This window comes from Periplaneta americana, chromosome 3, assembly GCF_040183065.1.
Source record: "Periplaneta americana isolate PAMFEO1 chromosome 3, P.americana_PAMFEO1_priV1, whole genome shotgun sequence".
Taxonomy (NCBI): Eukaryota; Metazoa; Arthropoda; class Insecta; order Blattodea; family Blattidae; genus Periplaneta; species Periplaneta americana.
The window spans coordinates 162,673,933-162,701,286 of NC_091119.1; the positions used below are offsets into that span (position 1 = coordinate 162,673,933).

The 27,354-nt window shown below is 37.0% G+C and overlaps 1 protein-coding gene across 5 annotated transcripts in view; it reads left to right on the forward strand.

Moving 5' to 3' along the window:
• The first annotated feature begins 19,408 nt into the window (after positions 1–19,408).
• Positions 19,409–27,354, forward strand: part of LOC138696794 (receptor-type tyrosine-protein phosphatase H-like) — a 157,112-nt gene continuing 149,166 nt past the window's right edge. For 4 of the 5 annotated variants that reach the window (XM_069822197.1, XM_069822200.1, XM_069822201.1 and 1 more), the window contains exon 1: positions 19,416–19,745. The gene's annotated coding sequence lies outside the window, so the exon portion shown is untranslated. Of the gene's footprint in view, positions 19,746–27,354 lie in introns of all 5 variants that reach the window. The other variant, XM_069822198.1, reaches the window with a different exon arrangement.

The window sequence follows — 27,354 nt, forward strand, 5'->3', positions numbered from 1 at the left end:
TTCAGATTGCATTATCCAGCATCAGTCCACACCTGTGGAGTAACGGTCAGCGTGTCTGGCCGCAAAACTAGGTGGCCCGGGTTCGATTCCCAGTTGGGGCAAGTTACCTGGTTGAGGTTTTTCCGGGGTTTTCCCTCAACCCAAGATGAGCAAATGCTGGGTAACTTTCGGTGCTGGACCCTGGACTCATTTCACCGGCATTATCACCTTCATCTCATTCAGATGCAAAATAACCTAAGCTGTTGATAAAGCGTCTTAAAATAACCTACTAAAATAAAAAAAATCCAGCGTCATACTGGCCGAATGCCAGGCATAATGCTATGGGGTGTCATTTATGACCTCGGCTGCTATGTATTGAGAGTAGACTTAATAGCAACCAGTACATCGAGAACATTGTAGATGCAGAAGTCATATCTTCCTTCAGCACACTTCTGACCCATATTCCAGCAAGATAATACCCGATCACATGTTGGCAGGAATGTTAAATTTCTCTTCAACACACAGGACATTCAGCTTCCTCAATGCCCTGCCCATTTGCCAGACATGTAGTCTGTTGACATGTATGGGATATGGTTGATCAACAAGTAGTCCGTCAACAACTTTCAGCAGCCAGCTGAAATGAACTGTGGATATGTATGCAAACAACCTGGCAGGCCATTCCTCAGGAAGTCCAAGGCCTCTTTGATTAAATGCCACGATGTATAGCAGCTCTCATTGCAGCTCAGGGAGGTTTCACAAAATGCTGATGTATTCATGTGTATTGGTCTGAAATGTTAATTCAAGAAAGTACACCAATTTATGACAAAGGAAGACACAAAAACAGTGTTTCCGACATGCTATTACAAATGGATTAGAAAGTACAAAAGACATTTGAAAAAGCAACTAGTGTGACAGTAGTTCAGTTTCAAGGTTGAAAGAATTCGGATTCTAAAAGGAAGGCAGAAGAGAGGGAAGATGGAGAATGCTAGGTTTGCAGTCAAAGATCTGCCCTTGGGCAGAAAGCTATGAATGAGTGATTGATCGAAAGAAACACAAGTAGAAAGGGACTTCATCTGTCACTCCCAGCAAGAAGTAATACCCCCAAAAAATTATGATTCCACAAAACAGTTGCAGATTGTAAAATTAAAAAAAAATAATAATAATTTTGAAAATAGATCCATAAGTCATGAAAAAAATCATAAAAAATCTTATATTGAAATTGAAGACCGTGTTCTGTAGAAAATCACGAGAAAGCAAGAGAATAGACTCATGTTCTCGGAAGTATAGTAATACTTGAGTAAAATTTTTCGTTGTACCGTGGGTATGTTATAATGTGGATGTAAAGCATGTTTCCCAGCCCTGTGTTGTAATGAGGTTTTGCTTTAATTATAATGATAAGTAATGTCTGACAAAGTCAAGAAATATTTTTACTTCATTTTATTTATGTTACCACTGGCAGTCACTAGAACCATAATAGTTATTTATACAGTGCCGTCGAGAAGTCGTTCTGCAGCCCTGGTGCTGCTCGCCACCCACGAGAAGGTTGGTATTCCTTTCACATTCCTTTCAGTCCGGCAACAGGCAGCAGCTAGCTCTGCTAAAGGTTGGAGTGTGTAGTTGTGCTTGTAGCCTTGCAGTTGGCTGTTCAGTGAATTAAAATGTTTTCTATTGAACGTGTGTTTTTAGTGGAAAATGTTTTTGCAGAACATGGCAATTACACAGTAAAAGTGCAACAGAAGTTCGCCAAGAACTTTCCCAATTCAAGACTGCCACATTGTGATACTGTGCGTGATTTACTAAAGAAATTTCGATAGACAGGGTCAGTGCATAATGCCGCGAGGAGTGGTAGGCTGATCATTTTAACAGAAGAAAAACTAGTAGATATTTCGAATAAGAGTCCACACCTGTGGAGTAACGGTCAGCGCGTCTGGCTGCGAAACCAGGTGGCCCGGGTTCGAATCCCGGTCGGGGCAAGTTACCTGGTTAAGGTTTTTTCCGGGGTTTTTCCTCAACCCAATATGAGCAAATGCTGGGTAACTTTCGGTGCTGGACCCCGGACTCATTTCACCGGCATTATCACCTTCATATCATTCAGACGCTAAATAACCTAGATGTTGATACAGCGTCGTAAAATAACCCAATAATAATTTCGAATAAGATACCTACTAAAATGCCCCACGAAATCAATAAGCAAATTGGCCCAACAAACTGATATTTCGTATGGTTCCACATATAAAGCCGTGAGAAAACAACTCAAATTATATCCATATAAAGTGTTGGTAGTGCATGAATTGCAACCTACAGACTACGAGTAAAGGCTACATTATTGTGAATGGTTCCAGAGGTTTATTATGCACCATGGAACTGATGTGTTAGATAGGACATTTTGTACTGATGAAGCCTGGTTCCATCTATCAGGTTGTATCAATACACAAAATACCCGAATGTGGTCCTCTGAAAATCTCAGTGCAATTTATGAATCTCCATTACATACAGAGAAAATTGAAGTATGGAGCGTAATCTCTCATTTACGAATTAATGGGACAATTTTTTTCATTGCAACAAGACAATGCCATGGCTCAAACATCGCATCAATCAATGCGACTATTAAATGAAATTTTTGGGCAGAGAATAATTTCTCAAGGACTATGGCCACCATCAGGGGCGGACGCAGGATTTTTTTTCGGGGAGGGATTTGAGGAGATAGTAAAAATTGAATAATGAGAAATAAGTTTATATACTCACAATTTGTTTCCGAGTCACAAACATTTGCAAGTTGGCCTGAGTAGCGTAGTCGGTGTATAGCCTTCTGTGCTCGAAGTTGCGCGTTCTATCCCAGCACAGTTCGATGGCATTTAAGTGTGCTTAAATGTGACAGGCCTCATATCGGTAAATTTATTGGCATGTAAAAGAAGTCCTGTGGGAAAAATTTCTGGCGCACCAGTGACGCTGATATAACCTCGGCAATTGCGAGCGTTGTTAAATAAACCACAATTTTTAAATTTTAATATTTACAATGACTGCAATACAAAAACAATGACAGAGTGATATTTACAGAAGGTGACGAGGCTTCTTAGTCATTTCATCCAGTACTTCATAAGCTTTTATTTCAACATTTTTATGTATCATCATGAAGACCAGTCCATTTAATCTGTCTGCTCCTCAAGTAAGTCTTCAAACACTGCAATGTTGAGAACGACCGTTCTGGTGTTGCTGTAGTTACAGGCAATGTGCAGAAAAGTTTTAGCGCCTTGTGAGTGCAGGGAAAAATAATTTCATTGCACCTGTTCAAAGATGATATAAAATCATTAGGCATTAGGTAAAGATTTTTCTGATCAAGGAAATTTCTTCTCCACATCTTCAGTTCATTGAAGAAAGACTCTGGTGACGCATCAACATCACTGGGCCACTGATTTACTATAGCCTCAACAGCAGTTTCTAAATCTTCATCTGATGATCGCACTATGTTTTTAGGCAGCAAAGTTTGTATGGACTTTAGGATTCCCTTATGATTTAAAAAACCTGTCCTTGAGCTGACTAATGAAATAGTCCAAGAAGGGAAGGAGAATTGAAAGCCTAAAATACTCTTCAGGACTCTCTGTCTTGAAGTTAGGATGCTGTGTTTGTCTCCCTGCAGTTCTTGGAATTTCCAGCATAATTCCAGTAAGTTCAGCAACACTTCTTGCCTCTAGGTTCACTGGCTGAAAATTTAAACGAAAATCTTCCAGTTATCTTTGTAGATTCTCACATAGTTCAATGCATGTCTTAAGGTCCATCTGTTCTGACTGTAGTAGACTGGCTAAACCATGTGACAGGCTAAAAACATGGCTAGCTACAATCATTGACACTAAAAATGTTAGTTTCTGTATGGCTTATATTACGGTGTACCGAAGTACATATGATAATATTTCAGTGCAGAAATTCTGCGTCATCATAAGATGATGGAAGAGTGGAACAGAAAAATTCTCTCCGGCACCGGGATTTGAACCCGGGTTTTCAGCTCTACGTGCTGATCCTTTATCCACTAAGCCACACCGGATTCCCATCCCGATGTCAGATAGAATCCTCTCAGTTTAAGTTCCACTTCTTGGGTTCCCTCTAGTGGCCTACCCTCATGCACTGCGTCATAGAGATGTATGACTATGGCACAATGTCCAATACATGTGCAGAGGTGCATATCATGATACGCGAAAAATAATCACTTTGTGTTTTAAGATGGTGCTTATTCCGTCGGATCCTGGCCACTTAGTCACTCATAACGAGTTATATTATTAGTCCTCTTGCGTTGGATCTCTTGTAGTAAGTGTCAGAGAACATTGCTACTCTCCAGTGGGTGGTGGATCAGAGTTGCGAAGCAGAGGCAAGAAAAATCGCAGATATAGGGATTTCTTTCAATGCAAAGATACGTTTATTTAACATTTTAGCAAAGAGAATTTACGTGGAAAACCCTCTAATTCCTACGTACATTCACGAATTAAAATCAATATTATTTTTGTTTCTTGTTTGTATTTGTCCCAAAATTTCGGGAGGGGATATATCCCCTTAATCCCCCCCCCTTGCGTCCGCCACTGGCCATCATGATCCCCTGATCTAACTCCTCTAGATTATTTCCTTTTGTGGGGGGGGGGGGGGAGGCGCTAAATCATCAATCTATAGGGGCACTCCCAAAACAATTGATGAATTGAAAACGGTAATCAGTAATTACTTGAACTCTGTGATGAGAGAAATTTTAATTAAAGTTTTCGAAAATAAATTAAAGTGAGTGAATTTGTGTCTTCAAGAAAATGGTAAACATTTTCAACATCATCTGTAGTAGGCAAATTGCATATTATTTGTTTATTTTAATTTTTTACTTAATTCATTGTCACAGAACATTATCACTATACACTAGCTTTCACCTGAATTTCCCTTCCCTAGCAGAATCGCGGCTGCACACATGGTGCGGAGTGACTTCTCAATGGCACTGTACAAGTAGTGTATACAGAGATAACTTTTCCACTCAAGTAGTTGCATTTAAGGATAAAAATGTAGACAAAATGACTTAATAACTGGATTCTTTAATTTTAGTATTATTAGATAGTTTTAGGCCTATATATATATATATATATATATATATATATATATATATATATATATATATATATATATATATATATAAATACCAAACGGTTATAATGAGTGCCACTACCCCTTCTGGAGTCCTGATAATACATTGATAGCATGCATATGGCAAAATCAGAAGGAGATGTGAAAAATATGCCACAATTTGCTGTGAAGATGAAAAATGCAAAAATATGGAGGCCAGAAGAAGAAGATGATTCTGACTGCAGATGTGGAGGTTTCTAATACAGAAAATATAAAAGTAACGTTTTGTACATGCATAGTAGACTTTAAAGTAATTTTACCGAAACATTAAATTTTCCATGTTTAGGTACATTTTTCTCCAGCCATGAAATTATGCCCACAAGTTAAATGTAACAAAGGTGCATAAAATTAATGCAGGGCTATTTTAATACCTTGCTTAGAACTGATTTTTTATGCGTCATCAGCATTGTTTCTAGAGCTATTTCTTTGTCAATATTGAAAAAAATATATAATAACCGCAAAAGTAGTCTATATGCAGAAAAAGTGATTATAAAAAATTCAGTATATAGACACCACTTACAATGTGTATGCAAAATTGTAACTCTCTACAATGAAAACTGCAATAATGGCAACATATTTTGTAATTGACTGCATGTTTGCCTATGTCCCCCCAATACCTTAATGTAGAGCAGGTATACCCAGCTGGGGCAACTCTAGCCTTCAGACAAAGTGTGACGTAGAATATCTGTGCCTTTATGGTATTCTGAGATTCTAACGTCACTGTTGCATCTTGTTTGAAGGTTCGATCTGGTGTAGAGCATAGAATAACAATACAAATCTGAAGTAAATTAAAATTACGATGTGGTTATCATAGCCTGTCACAACTAAGTTGAACTAACAGTTCTTTGTTTTTCTAAATACAATAAAACCTTGGATTACGAGTAACTTGATTTGTGAATGTTTTGCAAAATGAGGGAACAATGAAGAAACAATTTTGTTTGATAAATGAGCAATGTCTTGCAATACGAACAGCATGATTTGTACATAACTTGCTTCGCTTGCGAGAAACAACAAGAGGCAATGGAGGGGATCTCATCTGAGGAGGAAGGGGAAAAAAAAGCAGACGAATTCCTCACTTCAAATAAGATTAAAGAGGTGTGTAAAAAGAGGGAAACTGTATAAAATTGTGTTCAAATTCATCACCCTGATAGGGTTGTAACAGTGTGTGCGATAAATCTGTTTAACAACAACGCAATGTCACATTTCCGCAAAAGCAGGTGTCATTGGATAGGTTCTTAATCAAAGAGAGTATTCTGAATCTGAGCACTGAGCAATCTGATGGCACACAGTGTTCCGAATTTCACCGATGGAGTCACTGATGCTCCACCGGTGTCGCACCGGTGCCATCAGCTTGCAGAGGTGGTGGCAGTCTCCATCAGCCGCCATCAGTGAATCTGATTGGTTCTTGTGTAGGGCGGGAATTAGCAGACAAATAACATCGTGCACTGTTGTGTCATGGCGGTATATTCTGCTTTAGTTCTGCTGTATTGTTTGTAATGAGCACAACGTAAAAACAATATGTTAATGGCTTATGAGCGAACATGTCAACGGACCAGTTATTACTACCGGTTCAAGAAATAAATTGTTTATGCTCTCTTTTCTTTGAACGAAGATGGCAGTACGGAAATTTCGCAAAATTTTGCTAGCGTAGCGCAGACAACAACTTATACAGTCGCCATGACAGCCATCGATCCTTCCAGCAGTTTTGTTCCTATTTCGCTGCAGCGTGACGTCATTGTTGTCCACCGGTCCGGTGAGATTCGGAATACGCTGAAAGCAAAAGATTCCAGTCAGTCAAGCAGTCTGAAGTGATTCCGTTAGTGACAATAAAAATATTTTCTTTAAATGTTCAAGAAGTTGACCAAACAGTAAAACAGATGAAAGACACTCAGAAACAAAATACAGTAAAGTAATTTGTGTTGCACTATTGTATTGAATTTTACCTAAATTATACTGTATTGTATATGATTAAAAAGTTGTGAAACGAATTAATCTGAGTTTGCATTGCTCTTTATGGAGAAAGTCTCTTTGAGCACGTTTTCTAAACGAATTATGCTCTTAATCCAAGGTTTTACTGTATTAGGTTTGATAGGTAACCAGTCAGTAAATAAGTTATAATTCACTACAAGATAATTGAATATAGGGATTGAAATGGTTTACTGTTGAAATTCATGAGGCAGCAAACACTGAAACTTCAAGCTTATTGCCTGAAAAGTCGAAGGATTTATGTAACATGGTACAGAAAAGGTTATCTATATGCACTCTCAACTATTTGGAAAGATCCACTTCAAAAATAAATAGTTGTTTCCAATAGTGTCTTGTTTAAATAAATTAAAGTTCAAAGTATGTAATATAATGAGCATTTTTGTTGTTTTATCAATTTTTACTGTTTCTAAATTCTTACGAAACACTGTTATTCAATTATTGTTGAAGTATTAAAAAGTAATATATTGGTGTGATGGGCCCTTGAAGGGCCAAGTCCGACTTAATTATAGTATAACTGATTATGTATTTTTAATCTAAAAAAACCATTAACTTTTACTTCTTCATTAGCCCCTTCATTAATTTTTACAATAAATTATTTTTTTATGACTCTTTCGCAGACAAATCAACTTGTGAATATTGAATACTGGTATGAAAAAATATGACCTGCAAATTTTACTTTCACTGTCAAGACCATTATTTAACTTGTATGTTGTTTGGTCAACAGTCCAAAGACAGGTTTGAACATCATAAATGACACCAATAACGCATCACTCATGAGGCCACTTAACCAGGAGATAATGGGTTAGGGTGGCCAGTTCCTTTCCCCAACGAATAATTATATTTAAAAAAATGCAAATTAAATTCTTTATACAGTCGAAGATATGCAGATATTTGCAATAATTATATATTTGAGTTCATTTAACAAAATGTGCATAAAGCAAAGAAACATGATTTTACTGCTAGGTATTTCTGTTTTAAAAATCTTAAAATGATGTATCTTGTTACTTTCGGGCTTCCTGCTTAGGTTCAACAATAATGTAGCAATTTGAAACTTTGGTAATGATTATTTTGACTAAGGATTAAGGAAATTGGCATATCATTGTTGATTCGTGCAACAAAAAGTTATTTCAGTTGAGTATTATATTTTGTTAGGAGTCTAATAGATAAATAGAACAATAAACAATAAGACACTGCTTCCGTCCGTTAGAAAGCGGAAAAAAGCTCTTGCTGGCCTCTAAGTTACTCAACTTCCTTGTCCGAGGAATTCCCCATATCATGTAAAGGATTGACAACTCTGACAACACTGATAAACTAACTGACTCTGAGTGAACACAATTGAAACATCAAGTGACGCAGATTTAGAACAATAAACAATAAGACACTGCTTCCGTGAAAAAGCTCTTGCTGGCCTCTGAGTTACTCAACTTCCTTGTCCGAGGAATTCCCCATATCATAAAGGATTGACAACACTGATAAACTAACTGGCTCTGAGTGACCACAATTGAAACATCAAGTGACGCAGATTTAGAACAATAAACAATAAGACACTGCTTCCGTCCGTTAGAAAGCGGAAAAAAGCTCTTGCTGGCCTCTAAGTTACTCAACTTCCTTGTCCGAGGAATTCCCCATATCATGTAAAGGATTGACAACTCTGACAACACTGATAAACTAACTGGCTCTGAGTGACCACAATTGAAACATCAAGTGACGCAGATTTTTGTAACAGTCTTTAGAAATTAAAGTTCATAAACCTCCCCTAATTCAGCATGTATTTAATTTCATTTTTAAATACATTATATTCACATACATTATCAGCATGTAGAGCTGAAAACCCGGGTTCAAATCCCTGCGCCGGAGAGAATTTTTCTCCATTCCATTACGCTTTCATCATACATTATATTCACCCAAATTTACAGCTTAAATTTTCTTTAGAACTATTAAGATGAAGGATCTTATTTGATATATCGCAGTGCTTGCACACTGGATGAGCGTAGGTTCTATCTTGCTTGTATCATACTTTCCAGAACAGTCTGTATGCCCAGGAACTCCTATTCTTGGGATCACTAATCTCTTTCAATACCGGTACCAAAATGAAAAATGGAAGCTTTTTTTTTTGCAGTCATTTCGTAGATTAGTTCAAAATATAGTGACTCTCCACTCCTACAAATAAGGTTCTTTTTGCCTTAAAATTTGTGTTATACCATTATTCCTGCTATTATTTTATTTAGTATTTCTAATTGTTACACTGGTGATGATATCGTCTACAATTAGAAAAGCAATAGACACGTTTGCAATAATAATAATAATAATAATAATAATAATAAAGGGAAGGGAAATGTTCCAGCTCGGGAGAAAACAATCGGAAATCATCGCTACATAAAATTCTTTACAAAGTTTGAATTAAATGTTTAGTTTTGTAACATGCAATAGAGTTTAATTTTCACGATGTTTCAGAAGAACGTAACGGTTACATCATCCAGATTGTGTTACTCGAAACCTAGATGAAGATAGCAATTTATAGAGGACAGGGGGTAGTGGTGGTTTCATCTGCACTGCAAAAAACATTACCGTCTTCTGCTGTTTATCCCAGCCAGAGATAATTCCTACCACCCACTGCATTTTCTTAAACGGATAACGAATGCAAGGTTAGAATAGGCAGTGAAGGTGGAAATGTACCGTTACTTCTATCTTGAATGGGGGTTCGAGGGAGAAACACGTGATTCACAAACTTTGTATTGTGGAGGGGGTGGAGAGGGTAAGTAACGGGAATTGTGCAGTGTGATAGATGTGCTAAAACAAGCATGTCGTGTAATAGTGCATTCTGTTGGTTTGTAGACCTACAAACCTGGAATAAGGTAGAAAATGTGTTTTAAACTACCTTCCGACCATAGGTAAATATTCACGTGAGAACTTTGTTCATATCTGCGAGTTAAATGTTAAATGTGAGCTAGTATGACGTCAAGATGAAATTTTGTTGTACTATTCAACAGCGCATTTTAACACTAGTTTGAGATTTAGAACAATTAAATAATAAAATTTATTATACGAACGAAAATAAGTTGTAATGTGATTTGTCGTCTGTCGTGATTTTGTATGAAATGGTGTTTTTATGCATTTATACTACGTTCACAATACGTAGTACTCAATTTATGAACGACGTGCATCCAGACCAAGTGTAATTAAAGTTATTCTGCGAGTGATGAATTTGTTCATTTGTTCGTGAAACCAAGAATTTGGAATCTGCAAGTACCGGTACCAGTAAGTTGTATAAAATGTAGACTTGTTGCAATTGTTATTAATATGGATACTTTTGTTATTAATTCATACATTCCGTTTAATACCAATATTTGGAATAATATTATTATATGTCTTTCTCGTGTTAAATTTTACCATACCTGGTTAACACGAGAAAGACGTATAATACATATTCCGAAGTGATATAGTGTCAAAAGTTGTGTAATCAAGATGAACCAATATTTATATGAGGTTATCACTCAATAACTTTGTACGTTCTTGTAAAATAACTTACTAGATTTGGTACAAGTTTACTCCATGTGTCAGTCCCCTATGCCTTAATTTTGGAGACAATAATATGCCATTCTAAAATTCAAAGTACCAGCACCATTCGTTTTTAACACGAATCTATATAGTGCCATGAATAATTGTAGATAGGCTACACATGCACCCCAGAATGTATATAATTATTACAAAAAGGATTGCGTTTTTGAATGCAATTATTTGTCTATTATATTATACCTGTATGACTGATTATTTTGGTAAATTATCATGCAACATCATAGATTTGGGATTTATATATAGGCCTATATATCAACATTTTGAATATGTGATCTTTCTGCATTTAACACACTTCACTATCATCTTCCAAAGTAGTTTATTTCTCGAGCTATAAAAAAAAACGATTTTAGAAAATCTCAAGCTCTGACTGCAAATATGTGTGGAATTTCCAAACGAACTTCAGAGATGCTCTCCACAGCATTGTGTATTTTTTGTACAATAGACTGTTTACATGTTATAACTTTCTTAAAGATCTTGCGGAACATCCCGAAAAAATTGCCACCATCGATTTTAGAAAATGTCAAGATCTGACTGGAAATAAGTGTGGAATTTCCAAACGAAATGTAAACAAGGTTTCTAGAAAGAGCTAAAATCTACAGAACATCTTGTAAAATTTTCTTCTCCTAGGAAAGCAATCAAACGACATCATCATGTGACAGATCTCAATGACTTCGATAAGGACATGTTGCGTCGTTGTATTGCACTGGGAATAAATATATTTCGTGCAGGCATACTACAGTGAATACATTTTATCTTTCCACGCTCGCATGTGAACAGCTGCGCTGTAGAGATGGGTAAAAAATAACACAACAGTTATTTTGGAACTGTTCCGGTCTCGGAACTGTTGCAAAAATGAACAGTAGGTCGGAACCTCCTGTTCCGAAATAACAGTGTTCCGACTCCGAGCTGCTCACTTGCCAACTGTTGCGGCCTCGCAGTACCGCGTGGCACAAGGTATGTTCCGACTCCCTCGGAACTGTTGCAAAAATGAACAGTAGGTCGGAACCTCCTGTTCCGAAACAACAGTGTTCCGACTCCGAGCTGCTCACTTGCCCAGCTGTTGCGGGCTCGCAGTACCGCGTTGCACAAGGTATGTTCCGACTCCGAGATAACAGTCGGAACGTCGGAGCTTGTTCCGATGAACCAACGACAGCTGCAGTTACACTGTACTTGAAACTCTCACGTGGTTGGAGGGGGGCGCATGGACATTGAAATCCTTGCGGTGGCGCGAACTTTAATATCAACATTTGTAAGATTGGCCAATCATCTGTAATGTTATAGTAAGTATTCAATAATCTGTAATATTGATTCCCGCTTTATGGTTTATTTCACCATTAGTTGACTAATTCTGTTTTATAAACATTCTACAAAGTCATAAAGTACGCATACTATTATTAATTAATTGATCAGCTGATTCTATACAAAGGTTAAAGTCGTAAATGGTAATGAGTGGTTTAGTTACAATGTCTGTATGTCGTTTGTTGAGGTTAAGTCTGACAAGCACAAGTTTTTGTGCTATCTTCTCTGTTATCAAAGAACGACAAAAATGTTGTAGCATTATTTGTTGGAAACTACCCATATAAGTACTGATTTGGAGAGCGAGGTTTAATGCGAAGTTTAAATTACACTTTGGTAAAGATGCGATTCCAACATTTTACTAACCCACAGCGGGGTTTCCAGGTTTCAGTACTGCCAATATATATCTTTTTTATTTATGAAATTGTAATATTTATTATTATTATTATTATTATTATTATTATTATTATTATTATTATTATTATTATAACTGTGCATTAAGAAAAGTAAAATTAAAAATTAATGATTTGTTTTTTTTTATTATGTAATAGAGAGAACAGAAATTACATACCATATGTTTTAAATGTTATGTTATTTTTTTTTAGTTGGCTACCATGTCTTTATAACTTTATGTACGAAAACAAAGTGTTGTATTCTGTCCTTGTAGTCAACAGCTGTGTAATTACTAACATTAAGCTTTTGAGTTCTGTCCGCATGCACAGCAATTTTCCAAAATCGATTCGAATGTGCATTGCAGTGCCATCTATAGATAAGAATGTGTACTATGTCATGCCTGTGAGTGCTCCAGTGTGAGCTGCATGGTGTTATTTGTCTATGGTGAAGAGGGAGGGTACTGTACCGTTCGTTTGAACGACTCCGACTCATCACCACTGGTGACTGTTATTTCGGAACTGTTATTTGGAACATAGTATTTTTTCGGAACCGGAACCGTCGGAACTGTTCCGGGAAAAGAACAACTTCGCCCATCACTACTGCGCTGTGCTCTGCCATTTCTGCTCTACTTCCGCGAGCGTGGAAAGATAACATTTATGCACTATATATTTAACATGTATGGACCAATGTTTTCGTAATGGGCATATTTCTCATTTATTGAAAGAACGGCTATATTTTATTAAGATTAATCTATTTTGCGCAGTCATATTATTCGAGTATTTAACATATTATATGGACAAATATCTCGAAAATATATATTTTTTATTTTTAAAGAAAGATCGTATTGTACTGGGGGTTAATCTATTTTGTGGAGGCGTGGAGCCAACGTTTGCATAATGTGCACATTTTTCATATTTTAAAGAACTGTTGTATTAATGCAACGAGCCTATAATGAAGGTAATTAAGAACAGAGTATGGATATTTATGAAACTCGCTTGCGCTCGTTTCATAATTTTCATACGAGCTTCTTAATTACCATTATAGGCGAGTTTCATACGACTTTTTATGCTCGACCATATTTCTAACTTGATATTATTAATTTTTTAGCAATGTCCCGTATGTTGTGAGATGTGCGCAGACGCGAAAGTATTGATTTTTTCCGAGGAACAGATGTCCACATTGACCTTGCTAGGCCATAAGAACCTTCAGGGATAACATTGAAATTAAATTAGACATTGAAAAACGAGATGACAAATTGAATTTATTTGAATATTATTTACAATTAACGCTAATTATTATAGTAACAGAACATAACCTTCTGCGACAGTATTGGTTTTCCAGCCTCCGTGACTTTTCGCTAATTCTCTTTCGATTGCATATCCGAGAATAATCGATACTTGCGGTTTTATAACGGTAGAAATCTGACCTGTCATTGGCTGAACAGTTGTAACCTGAGTCGTCATTGGCTGAAAGACCTGACCTTTAATGAGTAGGTGTACTTTAATGACATGCATTAAAGGTCTGCTACCAGGTGTATAATTACTACATTTCGGCATGGTCGAGCATAAACTATTTTATGCAGCTATATTATACAGTATTAAACATTAGGGCTCACTGTTTTCATAACGGGTACATTTCTTCAAGGATGGTTATATTGTACTGGAGATTAATCTATTTTATGCAGATATCACTTTTGTAGTAATAATATATAGGTCAATGTTTTTATTCAGGAGTATAGCACGCTGTGCATAAAGTTCGCTGGAAATTCTCTTTCCGTAAACATCTGGGGTACTATTCATAGACATTAAGCTAGCCCCCGCTACGAGCGTGCTAAACTAGCCCCGGTTATCGAGTGATTACTTGTACAGGATTCATATCATATCGCTAACACTGGTTTATGAATACAAAAAACTTTAGTTCGCTGATCATCCACCAGAAGTCCGCGCTAAGAATGTCTATGAATATGGCCCCTGATGACTGAACCGAAGCTGCAACTATGCATTGATCTTGAAGTGCATAATCAATTGATGCAGACTATAGTGATCAGGAGTACATTTTTGCCGATCCCTGCTTTACGTTGTCTTTAGGAGTAGATATGTGACTAAGCTTAGCAGGCCTAGTGGAAGGAGAATATCGTAGGGAAATCTGAGAGGGAGGAAGTAGTGAGAACTGATGAGAGAACTTGCTAGCGTAGCACAGGCAACAACTTGTACAGCTGCCATGATAGCCATTGAGCCTTCCAGCTGTTGTGCTCCTATTTCGCTGCAGCGTGACGTCATTGATGTCCACCAGTTCGCTGAGATTCGGAATACACTGTTCATGTAATCATCTGGTGCAGGTTGGGAGTGCGTCTAGCTGGAGTCATTATAAAAGTTCTCACAGAGGAACATCGCGCTAGGATTCGCCCTCCTCTTTCAGAAGAACTAATATAGAATAGCTCATCAGTGAGTCTTTGCACATGCCATCACTATTCAGCTTGGCTTGGCTTTTCAAGAGCTGGACCCTGGACGGACCGTACACTTAGGCCCGTAACACACTTGAAGAGTTTTCGCTAGCGAGAAATGTGTTGCGAGAAAATTGAAAAATTGATAACATGGATTCAAATGGACGTCCACACACTGGAAGAGATTCTCGTTCGAGGCAAAAACCTCGCGCGAGTTTCTCGCTGGAATCGGTAGCTCAGCGAATTTTCTTGACACATTTATCAAAGATGTTTGACATTTATACTCTTTATGACGATTGAATGTAGAAAAAGATATCACAGGTGGCGATGAATTGTATTGTTTTTATTTGAAAATGAGGAAAGATGGCTGATAAATGCAGTCAGAAACTTACCGAACTTATACGATGTCACCCGTAGGCCTATTTATAAGATACACGGGATGAAAACTATAAAAACACGAAACTTAAAGAAATCTGGAGAAAAATATCAGATTATCTGAAAATAAATAGGGCTATATTTTATTTTGACGAGATTTAAAAATATTAATTAAACATTTGAAATAATGTATCTATATGTCTTAAAAGTTTACATCATTTTAATCAGAAAATAGCAAAGAATTCTCTATTATATCATGAGTGGCAAAAAAACTGTGGTCCATTCAACCTGAAATAACGCCTAAACGTATCATCATTCAAATCGAAACCAGTGTCCAAAACTCGCCCTTATTTTCGTGAGATACAATGCGATTTTCAGATATTTCTGGCTTTAATTTTAGGCCTACTTTTTCTTTTCATTAACAAAATATGTTTATGTAACTCCATTTCCTCGTCATCTGAATACTTAGATTCAACATAGCGTTCGTACGTAATTTGTAAAGTACGACAATATATTTACAGGTTATATATTTAAGTACGACAATATACGTAAATACATAACCTATAATATTTCCCCCAACGAGTGATTACTATAATCAGAAAAATGCTTTCTGTATGAAGGCAGTGCATAGATGATCATAGCGAGGTGTGATCTGTGACAGCGAGAACTCGCCAAGTGTGTGTAGGGGTGCTCTTCGCCTCTTTCTCGCAACACATTTCTCGCTAGCGAAAACTCTGCAGGTGTGTTACGGGCCTTAGGCACGCTTTGGTCCATTGTGCGCCCTGTATGTGCAATGATTGTCCAAGTCAGACAGGTGGAATTCGTGAAGGTGGGCCATCCTGCCTCAGCCCCACATTTCTCATACGAATAGCCCGACAAGCCCCAGTGGCTCGGAGCTGTGTCAGCATCGGAAACTCCAACCTATTTTTAATCTTGCAGATGATAGGTGAAATGAGGGGGAGGTGGAGAGTGTAAGTGGAATGATAGATGGAAACGGGATACTGAAAAAAGTTTAGAAAATTTGGAACTCTATTTTGGAAAGTGTTTGAATATCGAAAGGGAAAATGTTCAGTATTATTTGTGACAGTAGTCGGTTGTGAAACTTGGACTCTCACTTTGAGAGAGGGACAGAGGTTAAGGTTGTTCGAGAATAAGGTACTTAGGAAAATATTTGGGGCTAAGAAGAATGAAATCACAGGAAAGTGGAGAAAGTAACACAATACAGAGCTGCACGCATTGTATTCTTCACCTAACATAATTAGGAACATTAAATACAGACGTTTGAGATGGGCAGGGCATGTAGCACGTATGGGCGAATTCAGAAATGCATATAGAGTGTTAGTTGAGAGATCGGAGGGAAAAAGACCTTTGGGGAGGCCGAGACGTAGATGGGAGGATAATATAGAAATGGATTTGAGGAAGGTGAGATATGAATGGTAGAGACTGGATTAATCTTGCTCAGGATAGGGACCGATGGCGGGCTTATGTGAGGGCGGCAATGAACCTGCGGGTTCCTTATAAACCATAAGTAAGTAAAATTACAGAGCAACTACATACTGTATTTCTGATTTGAATGTATTGCTTTGAACAAATGTCTCCAGGGTTGCCAGATGCTCTCTTCAGGAATCCTGGACAGTTGGTGATACCAGCGAATAGAGATTATAAAGAAAAGACACTGAGCGAATTTTCCTGTGTTTTGTTTCTCTGTGCACCGGCGTTTAGTTCCACTTTCAAGCGCTAGAGGTTAGTGTAATCGAGCATACGCTAAGCTAATAATTGAGTATAGAGTTGAGACACAGGATCCAAACATCGCCTACCTTATTGCATAATCCAGTAACGCTTTGCTTCAAATAAATTCAAGTTAACAGTTTTTTCTTATTTCTCAGTGACAAACTAGTTGTAATAATAATTTTTAATATTTTATATATAATAAATTATATTATAAAATAATATAATATATTATAAAATTATGTATCAAATTCGTTTAATATTTGTATATAATATTATATAATATACGTATATGGTTTCACTTCTCATAAGAATCTTGTTTTTCCATTTTCAGTGCTATCAAATCATTACATATTTTAATTGTTGTTGGGGGTAAACGTCTCAACTCTTATTATAAGGGAACTCTAGAGTCTAGATATTACAGTTAATGACTGATTTATTATTTTATGGATCCAGTTTATTTTATTTGAGTACATAATGTATCTAGATGTATTAATTATATGTGTTATATTTCCGCTGTGTCGGCTGCTAGCTGGTGTAATGTCAGCGCCAACTCTAGGGAGAAAGCAGAATCTCACGCTCTACCTGGCTTGAAGGTCATTGAAATTAGTCCGGCTACATCAAAGGTACTGACGCGAAGTTACCTATACGCTGGTGATACTGCGTACCTTAACGTAACTAAACATTTGAATTAATTCAATTTGCAATGCAGTTGATTTTATTCGTTTTATGTATTTCAACTAATTATATAGGCCTTGGACCTAAACTTTCAATTTTGTTACATTTTTGCTACTCGTAGATTATGAAATTTTCTTTGAATTACTAATGAAGTCTGGGAAAGTAGGTAATATATTACAGCCTGATCAATACAGAAAAAAACACACAATACAGTGTTTAAATCATATCAATAATAAATCAACTTCCAAAGAGAGTAAAGAATAAAGGTATTGTATTATAGCCTACCTAATTCATTCTACAGTATTATAATTTTTATTTCAATACAACCCGAAGGAGGCGCCAGGCGGCGTTGACGACGACATTGAACATAGGTTTGTAAAAGATCTTGAAAAAATTAATAAGGAATTTTAAAAATAATTTTATAGAAATTAGCAAAAAAAAATCATTTTTTCATTTCTTTTTTAACATTTCGGAACAAATATAACTCAATCCAGGAAAAAGGAGAGACCATTAAAATCCGGAACAATCCTGGGAAATCCAGAACGTCTGACAACTCTGATTGCCGCTGTCCAAGAAGGAAGCCATTGAATTGAACACAGCTATAATTTCAGATTATACTTTGTGATCAGCATATCGGCTTCAGTCTAGATTTTTCATCTGTCCACATACTCTTAGGCCTATTATTCACTGCTGTGAATTGTTGCCTATTGTTTTCCTATTCAGCAATTTTCTCTGAGAGGATAGAAAACATTGACATTTCGCTTCAAATTTTATTTCGCAGGACTTATAAAATAACACCCGGGAGGAAATTAAACGCAGAATAAATATGGGAAATGCCTGTTATTATTCGGTTGAGAAGCTTCTGTCATCTAGTCTGCTGTCAAAAAATTTGAAAGTTAAAATTAATGAAACAATTATATTATCGGTTGTTCTGTATGATTGTGAAACTTGGACTCTCACTTTGAGAGAGGAACAGAGATTAAGGGTGTTTGAGAATAAGGTGCTTAGGAAAATATTTGGTGCTAAGAGGGATGAACTTACAGGAGAATGGAGAAAGTTACACAACGCAGAACTGCACGCTTTGTATTCTTCACCTGACATAATTAGGAACATTAAATCCAGACATTTGACATGGGCAGGGCATGTAGCACGTATGGGCGAATTCAGAAATACATATAGAGTGTTGTTGGGAGGCCGGAGAGAAAACGACCTTTGGGGAGGCCGAGACGTAGATGGGAGAATAATATTAAAATGGAGTTGAGGAAGGTGGGATATAATGATAAAGGCTGAATTAATCTTGCACTGGATAGGGACCGATGGCGGGCTTATGTGAGGGCGCAGTGAACCTGCTGGTTCCTTAAAAGCCATTTGTAAGGAAGTAACTTAAGGACTTTTAGTGGGATAAAAAAAAGAATAAAAACAGGATATTTACAGAGATTTCAAGCTTTTTCTCTGGCCGTAAGGTAAGGGGCTAAAAAAAGGGGAGTATCCTGCGAAAGGCAGGACATCTGATCACCCTACGCTGTACTGTATGTAGGTTTAAAAATACACTTAATTCGGTGCACAAACCATACACTTTCCTTATTGCACTGTATTAGGGAAGTACAAAGAGTTCCTTATCATAAAAGACTGTATACACAGTTATTCAAACATTTTGATCAAAGAACATTGCCCTTCACATTTGTTTAAATAATATATACATATTTCATTCTTTCCCTTCTTGCAATCCTATCAGCTATCCCTCCCTTCCTCTCTGTTCCCCGCCGGAGCCTGAACTGCTATCGTTTCCTCCTGATAATACTTGGTGAGTAGTCAGTCAAGAGGCAGAGCATGACTAAAGCTGAACAACGTTTTGAGTGTATTCCCAGTGTTCTTGTGGAAATGTGTTTGTGAAGTATGTTATGAATTGTGAATTTGTGTTATTTTGCATGATAAACCAACCGCGTACACCCGAAATTCGTCTATATTTTGAGAATTTATTCCGTGACATTTATTCCTTAACAGAATTGTCAGGAGCATTTACATCAGTGAAGTGAATCTTGTTGAGGAGTCATAAAAAAGTGATTTACGACTCGGTGGACTGTTGCGACAAGAGTAATAAGTAGAAGGCTCTGTATTTTGCGTAAGAATATTTTATTGCCTGGTGGTAAGTGCATTTTTATTAGTTTGTGTACATAGAAATATGAACGAGCACGTGCGTACGTATGTGCATTTTACAGTTATAATATGAGTAGCTATGCACATAGGCTATACTTTTTTATGTCTGAGTTAGAGTACTTAACGAATACCGGCATATTTTAACTTTTAACACAAATAGCTTAATTGCTTGTGTGCAATCATAAATTAATGTAGATAAAATATATCAACTGGTATTTTATAAAGAGAAATCGTGCCTCCTCTGGTACAGTTTTCCTGGAGAATACAGTAAAACCTCCCTAAAACGAAACGCGATCGTTCCAGAATTTTTTTTTCTCGTTTTCACAGGTTTTCGTTTAGCAAAACTAAGAATAGACTACTGCAATATGTTCACTGTAGGAAGAACCCAATGAAGAAATAATTTGAAATAAAGTGCAAAGTGAATTTTATTTTCATAATTATTAACTTACCTTAACTTAACTTGCAGCCTCTCTCAGCGCCCTACTTTCTTGGCCACCACGTTTTTTTTTTAAGTGCATTGCCGCGACTTATTTATTTTTTTTGAAGGGAACGTTGTAGGATTTTCTTCTCGTCCTGTATCAATTCAGAGTGTAAATTGCGCCCTGATCCATCGGTTGTATAACAGAAGTTGTGTTTGATGGAAAATAGATTAACTTCACATTAGACAAATCAATCCTTGGATGGCAGGTAGCATTGTCTAAAAACAGTGTGACCTTACGACCTTGACATTTCATTGCTCCATTAAAATTATGAAGCCACTCTTCCATGATAGAACAGGTCATCTAGGCTATTTTTATTAAATCTTACAGTTTTACTTTATTCGCACTGTTATTTAACACTGTTATTGGCATATTAACACAAAACTGAGAATAAATAAACGGAAATGTGAAACTAAATTGGCACTACACTACAATTATTCACAGTTTTATTCTACTCGCACTGTCCTTTATCACTGTATTGGCTTGTTGGCACAAAACTGAGAATAAATGAAAGAAAATACAACAGGGTTGGAAGAAGTAACCTGCCTGGGTTCTTGACAATACACAAAGAATAGTGACATGGTTAGAGAAGCTTCACCCCTAAAGCCTGACAAAGAATAGCGAAAGTCTTCCAGATCATTGCATGTACAGTCACACAAAAAATTATGTTATGCTTCGTACAGTATTATCACAAAATGAAAAATGGTTTGAAAGAATTTAGCAATAGTTACGCTTAAAATTATCCGTTTTAGTCAGGTTTTTTTTTTAAAATCTAAATGGTGCCCAAAATGATTCCGTTTTCGCGTTAGGCAGTTTTCCGTTTTAAAGTTTTATTTTACATAGACAATCATTCCGTTCCCAAATTTATTTTTCGTTTGTGCAGGTTTTCTTTTTATAGAGGGTACGTTTTAGCAAGGTTTCACTGTATTAACTTAAAATATATTTCGTGATTTGTTTCAAATTTACTCATATAGATGCACACACATACACATAGTCCGGGGCATGAAGTTATGAATTACGAATATTATCAGAATATGTAATTTAAATTCTATTTCTTTGTTTATAACCGTAGACTGCGAAATTTCTACTAATATTAAATTTGCTCAAGAGTAACATTTAATTAATAATTTATTCCAGCATACTTTTCTTTAGAATTCAACATTTAATTTAAGAATGTAATATTTTGATATGTGACGTCTATATTAGACCTACATTAAGTTATAGGTAGAAAAATAAAAGGATTTGTTGGAATTAAACAGACACTGGTCGCTATGGAAATACTTACATACGTCACATCCGATAAACCTAACAATGTGAACGGGTCCATTCCTATAGGCCTAAGGAGTCCGCATGGTATGCATGTGACATAACCTACTTGGAAGAGTTTATTATAATCCATGGAGGGGTGTATGCATTATAAAATATTATTCAACTGTGCTTTGACATGAACCTGAAACAGACGCGTGCACAATACATACCTAACTATAGAAAGTTAATACAACGATGGCGTTACATCCAGATAGGTTAAAATAACAATACCAATATTTACGGGATATTCTCATGAATTTATATACAATATAGGCTTACCAGTTAACTGTCAATCGCTTGTCTTCCTAATAGTACAGATCTATATTGAATTACTCTACCTGAACTTAAAAAAACACATTGTAGCCTGCACTGTTATAAATGAAAAGGTGCTAGAAACCATCGTCTTCTTTCTTATTCTACTTACTGCGTTCGGATTATTGAGGTTTGGATTATCGAGGTTATACTGTATTACTATTTTTGGAGGGTTGACTTATTTGTACAGTAGTTTATGTAATTTCCCCTAATTTCTGTATAGACATGACATTCATTAAATTATAGGGTTTTCTTCAAATGCCCCGTCACTTTTTTTCTAGAGTATGTTACTGTAATTTATGATGTACGATAGGCCTCTATTAATATAAATTGAAGACTATAAACTTTTAGAAATGTACAAGATAAAAACATTTATTAATTTAATCATTTGTAGTCATATTGTTTCTCAATTTGTTTAACTTGATCGCAACACTTCTTCCCGTGTTCGAGTGTGTAGGCTACTCAGTGACGAATTTCCGGCACAATTCCGTTTTTTTTTTGTAGAAGCCGACTGTTATGTTTCGCATGCTGGGGAAAGTATTATAAAATATTTTGTTATGTAAATGAAATGTGTAACATTTATAAATAATAATAATAATAATAATAATAATAATAATAATAATAATAGACCTATTTTTATTTTGGTCAGAAAAAGAAAAGACTTACGTCAACGTAGCTAATTTAGACTACAATGAGTTCCCTTGTTGCTGAGATGCAAAAGTGGCCTGGCGAATGGCAGTAGAATAATACGATTGATGAACTCTTCATCATCTTCTCAATATCCATGGATTTAGTAGGCCTAAACTGCTTGTATATACACACAATATAAGAAGACTATTGAGTCCTCTGCTGTGGAATAACGGTTAGCACACCTGACCGTGAAACAAGCGGGCCAATGTTGAAATCCTGATTGAAGTTTTCCGGGGATTTCCCTCAACCCATTTAAAGCAAATGCTGGGTAACTTTCGGCGCTGGACCCTGGACTCATTTTGCTGACATCACCTTCATCTCATTCAGACGCTCGATAAACTTAGCAATTGATAAAGCGTCGTAAAATAACGAACGAAAAGCAAAAATGATTATCGAGATATTCTACTTTTATAGTTCTTCCTAAGTAGGTCTTCCCAAGCGCCATGACTGGTAACAGAATAAAAAATCATCAATTTTCAGTATTAAAGTTTTGTTCTATCGAGAAATACAGTTTAAGCCCTATTCCTTGAAAATCTGGATGAATAAAATTAACATCGATGTTGATATTCATTAAATTTTCTTTAGTTTGTTTCGATAGTATCATTTAGAGACTTGCGGGTTGATGGTCGAGGACGACACAGCAATTTCCAATGTTCCTTCACCTTCTTGGTTGGCGACGCATGCGACTTTTTTATTCTACTAACAGACTCATCTATCTTACTCTTATTTTAAATATAGTAATAGAATGATCAACTTACAGTTACAATATATGAGGGGCAGTCAAATGAAAACGGGTCATATGCCAAAAAATATAATAGAACATTTATTACCTCAAAAGTAATTTCCAAAACTGTTTATACATTTATCCCACTGCGAGACAAGTCGATCAGTCCCATTCTTGAAAAAGTCACACACGTCTTCGTCCGATGCAAAACGAAGTCCTCTAATGTCTTTCTTCAACTTTCCAAAAATATGAAAATCGCATGGGGAGATATCTGGGCTGTAGAAGAGGGGGTGTTGAAGCGTTTCCTAACCAAATCTCTGAATCGTATTCCTCACGGAGTTGGCAGTATGTGGGCGGACATATCATGAAGAAGGATAAAGGTACGGTCACACGTCGCTACTTTTGCAGCGATGCAGTACAAAAAACTGCGCAACTCTTGTACTGCGACGTGTGAACAACGGTGCAACCCGAAAAGTAGCGGCTGCCGAACCTGCTGCCCACTACTTTTCCATGCTGCGCGCAGCTTAAAAGTAGCGACGTGTGAACAGGGTTCTCAGGGTTGCAGCCGCAGCATTTTTGATATCGGTTTTGTTGAAAGTTTTGCTGCGGTTGCGACCAATGTTGCCACCCATATGTGCCAATGATACTTTTATTGTTTGGATGTATTTTAATGTTAGATGTAATGAAAATAAATTATTTGTAACAGTTATGAAATGCATAACACAGTCTGAGCATACTTGCTGACGATATAATTCATTTTTTTTTAATTTTCTGTAGTGTAGTTTCAAACAGGAGGGTTGCCAACATTGATTACGTGAATATGCTGTTTGTTATCATTTAAGTATATAGGCGTTTTTAAAAGCTTTATAGTAAAAATAATGCCAATTTCTGAATACTAGTTAGGGCAGAAAAGCAAATAATAGATAAGTAAACTTTCGCATGAGTTTCTTAATAATGCGAACATAACCACAAAATTTATATTGAGAAGTCAACACGGAGATGGAAACCTGCAGCATGACTGCGGCTGCAAAAGTAGCGCCTTGCGTGTGAACAGACTCGCAACCTCCAGTTGCAACTTTTGCTGCACACTGGGTTGCGCAGCACGAAAAGTAGCGCGCAGCGCGCTACTTTTGGCTTACGTGTGAACACGACACGCAACTTTTGCAGCTGCAGTACAAAAGTTGCGCAGCAAAAGTAGCGACGTGTGACCGTACCTTTTCGCCGTTCGATAGCATTCCAGGTCGTTTTGACTTCATGGTGCTCCTCAGTTTCTGTAAAGTTTCTTCATAACGCTGTGCCCATGCTCGAGAAATTAAACAAGTAGAGGACCTCTAGAATCGAAGAAGAATGTAAACATGACTTTACCGGAACTTGTGTGCATTCCTTTGGACTTTTTCGGTGGGGGAGAATCCATGTGTTTCCATTTTTGGCTCTGCCGTTTGCTCTCCATTCAAAATGGTGACACCAAGATTCATCGCCAGTGATAATACGGCAAAGAAATGCATACTCTTTCTCGTAGTATCGTTGCAAGTGATCCAGTGAAGCAGTCATTCTGTTTGTTTTTTGTTCCTCCAACTGATGTAGAACCCATTGGGCGCAGATTTTTCGGTAATGCAGGTGCTTCATCGCAATGAGTGTACGGAACCGTGACTTATTCCCACCAAACGACGAAGTTCTTCCACAGCGATCCGTCGATTTCCCCGTATAAGACCATCAACCTCAGCAATAACAGGAGTGATGGCACGATGAGCCTGTCCTGGACGAGCCTGCGGTAGCACGCGTCCCTCTCGGAATCTCTTGTGCCATTCTAATACACGCGAACGTGAGATGCTGTGTTCGCCGTAAACAGCAGACATGCGACGATGGATTTCTCGTCCTCCTACTTCTTCAGCAGTCAAAAATCGCACTACACCTCACTGTTCTTCTTTATCTGTCTTCATGAGTGATGTTGGAAGAATACACGTATCTCTAACCTCACTTCCAGCACAATAAACGAACTACAATCTTACTAATAAACCGTGTATAGTTTTTATACTAGACTTATGCAGAGTTGAGACAGAAAACTTTACTAATAAACCATGCAGAAGCGATGGACGTATAAACAGCCTGTAACTATACAATGGGAATTCCTTTGCAGTAGTTATATACACGAAACCCCTTGTTTAAGCGTTGTATATAGAGAAAAAATGGCCGCCCCTCTAACAGCTGTTCGTATCGACTGTCATTTTATGATGATGGTTGCCTAGTAACCAAAGAAGAACAAACCAAAGAGCACGGAATAATTAGAATAATATTACTGTAGCTTGTACTCTTTGACCAAAATATAGTATGGTAATCGATTAGAGCCAGTTGTACTATCGATACTTAACACGCCACACTAGAGCCCTCTACCGGATGCAATAGAGAACCTCAGATATTCTATTATCTTTCGTAACGAAGTAATGACGAAACTATGACGTAGCTGTGCAACATTTGTACTGTTATACGCGACGTATATAGTGATTATTAGTAAGAAATTTACACACCACGTATAAATGAGCTACTCATTGTATAAGATAGTTAAAGGTCTGTATATAGAGATTTTATTAGTAAGACCGCTAATGTGTAACTGTGCTTTCGCGAGTTGCCACTAGATGTCAGTTCAGCAATCAAATTCCAGTGGTACCAAATTGCCCGCCGTGAGATATACGCATGGTGACCCGTTTTCATTCGATTGCCCCTCATATTCGACAATACTACAAGACGTGAATAAAAAAAACTAAATGCATGCTACTAAATTAATAATAGCTACGTTTGAGTTTGAACAAGAAAGTTTGACTGCGATAACGGAGATATGGTCAAGTGGGGCTATTATGATACAAAAAATCAATCTTTTGCTGTAATTTTTCTATCAAAGCATATACAAATTTGAAAAAAACTAAGTCATGTGCTACTTTAGACACACATGAAGGACTTGGAGTTAAATTAATTTTTTATTTGTAATATTAGATACAATTAAAATAGAACCAGTGTATATACGATAGCCTTCTGTGTTGGCTATTGTGATACACCTAGAGGGCTATTCTAATACAGTGCTGTAGAGCTGGCCATATTATACAGATCAATGAAGTAAGGCTATTGTGATAAACACAGATGTTTAATCATAGGCGGAGAGAGAACTGTTTCCTTGGGGGGGGGGGGCAAAGCAAAACCATAGAATCCCGATATAACGAGATTATGGGGACATCGTTTATCTTCTCCCCCCATTATAGCTTGACCTTGGTACAGTATATCGGAATATGATCATTTAATAAAGGTATTTTAAAATAAAGTAAAATTGTAACAAAATATACAATGTTACTTTTTTTTCCCTCTTGTAAGGAAGAGGAACTCGAAGGCTTGCACTGCAGCCTGAGGCTTATTGTGCTTACCACTCCCATTTGTGAATGGGTAGCCGAACGGCTATGCTCTTGTACACGTATAGCACGCCACACAGTGAACTTAACCTGGGCTATTGTATGGATGGTGATATGTGAATTAGTGATGGCGAAATGAGTCCGAGGTCCAACATCGAAAATTACCCAGCAATTCTGCTTCAATTAGTTGAGGAAAAACCCGGAAAAACTCTAACCAAGTAACTTGTTCAAACCGCTCGTTTCATGGCCAGATGTGCTAACCATTACTGCACAGCGGTGGACCAAGTTTACATTATTATTTTATCTGTTTATTTAAAAGAGCAAGATATTGTATAAAATGTGAATTCTATAGTCCCGACGCTGTTATTTCCGGCGTGACTCCGCCTCTTTGCTTACGTTTTAGAAAGTGAAGGCTCTATAAAGTCTAGATAGGTAGTATCGTTCGCCATTTTTGTTCTTACGCTGCCGAACTACCATACGAGGAATCTATTTGCCACACCGTTAAACATTATCATGTCGTAGCTCCTATGATAATAAATCAAACGCAATGTAATTCAGCAAATAATTAAGCGGCAAATAACGTCTTCGTGTGCTTTCTGCGAACGCCAACGGAAGAGCTAAAATGGCGGGCGATTATTTTAAGTATTTATCGAGCCTTAAGAAATGAATCAGCGAATCACAAGACGCACA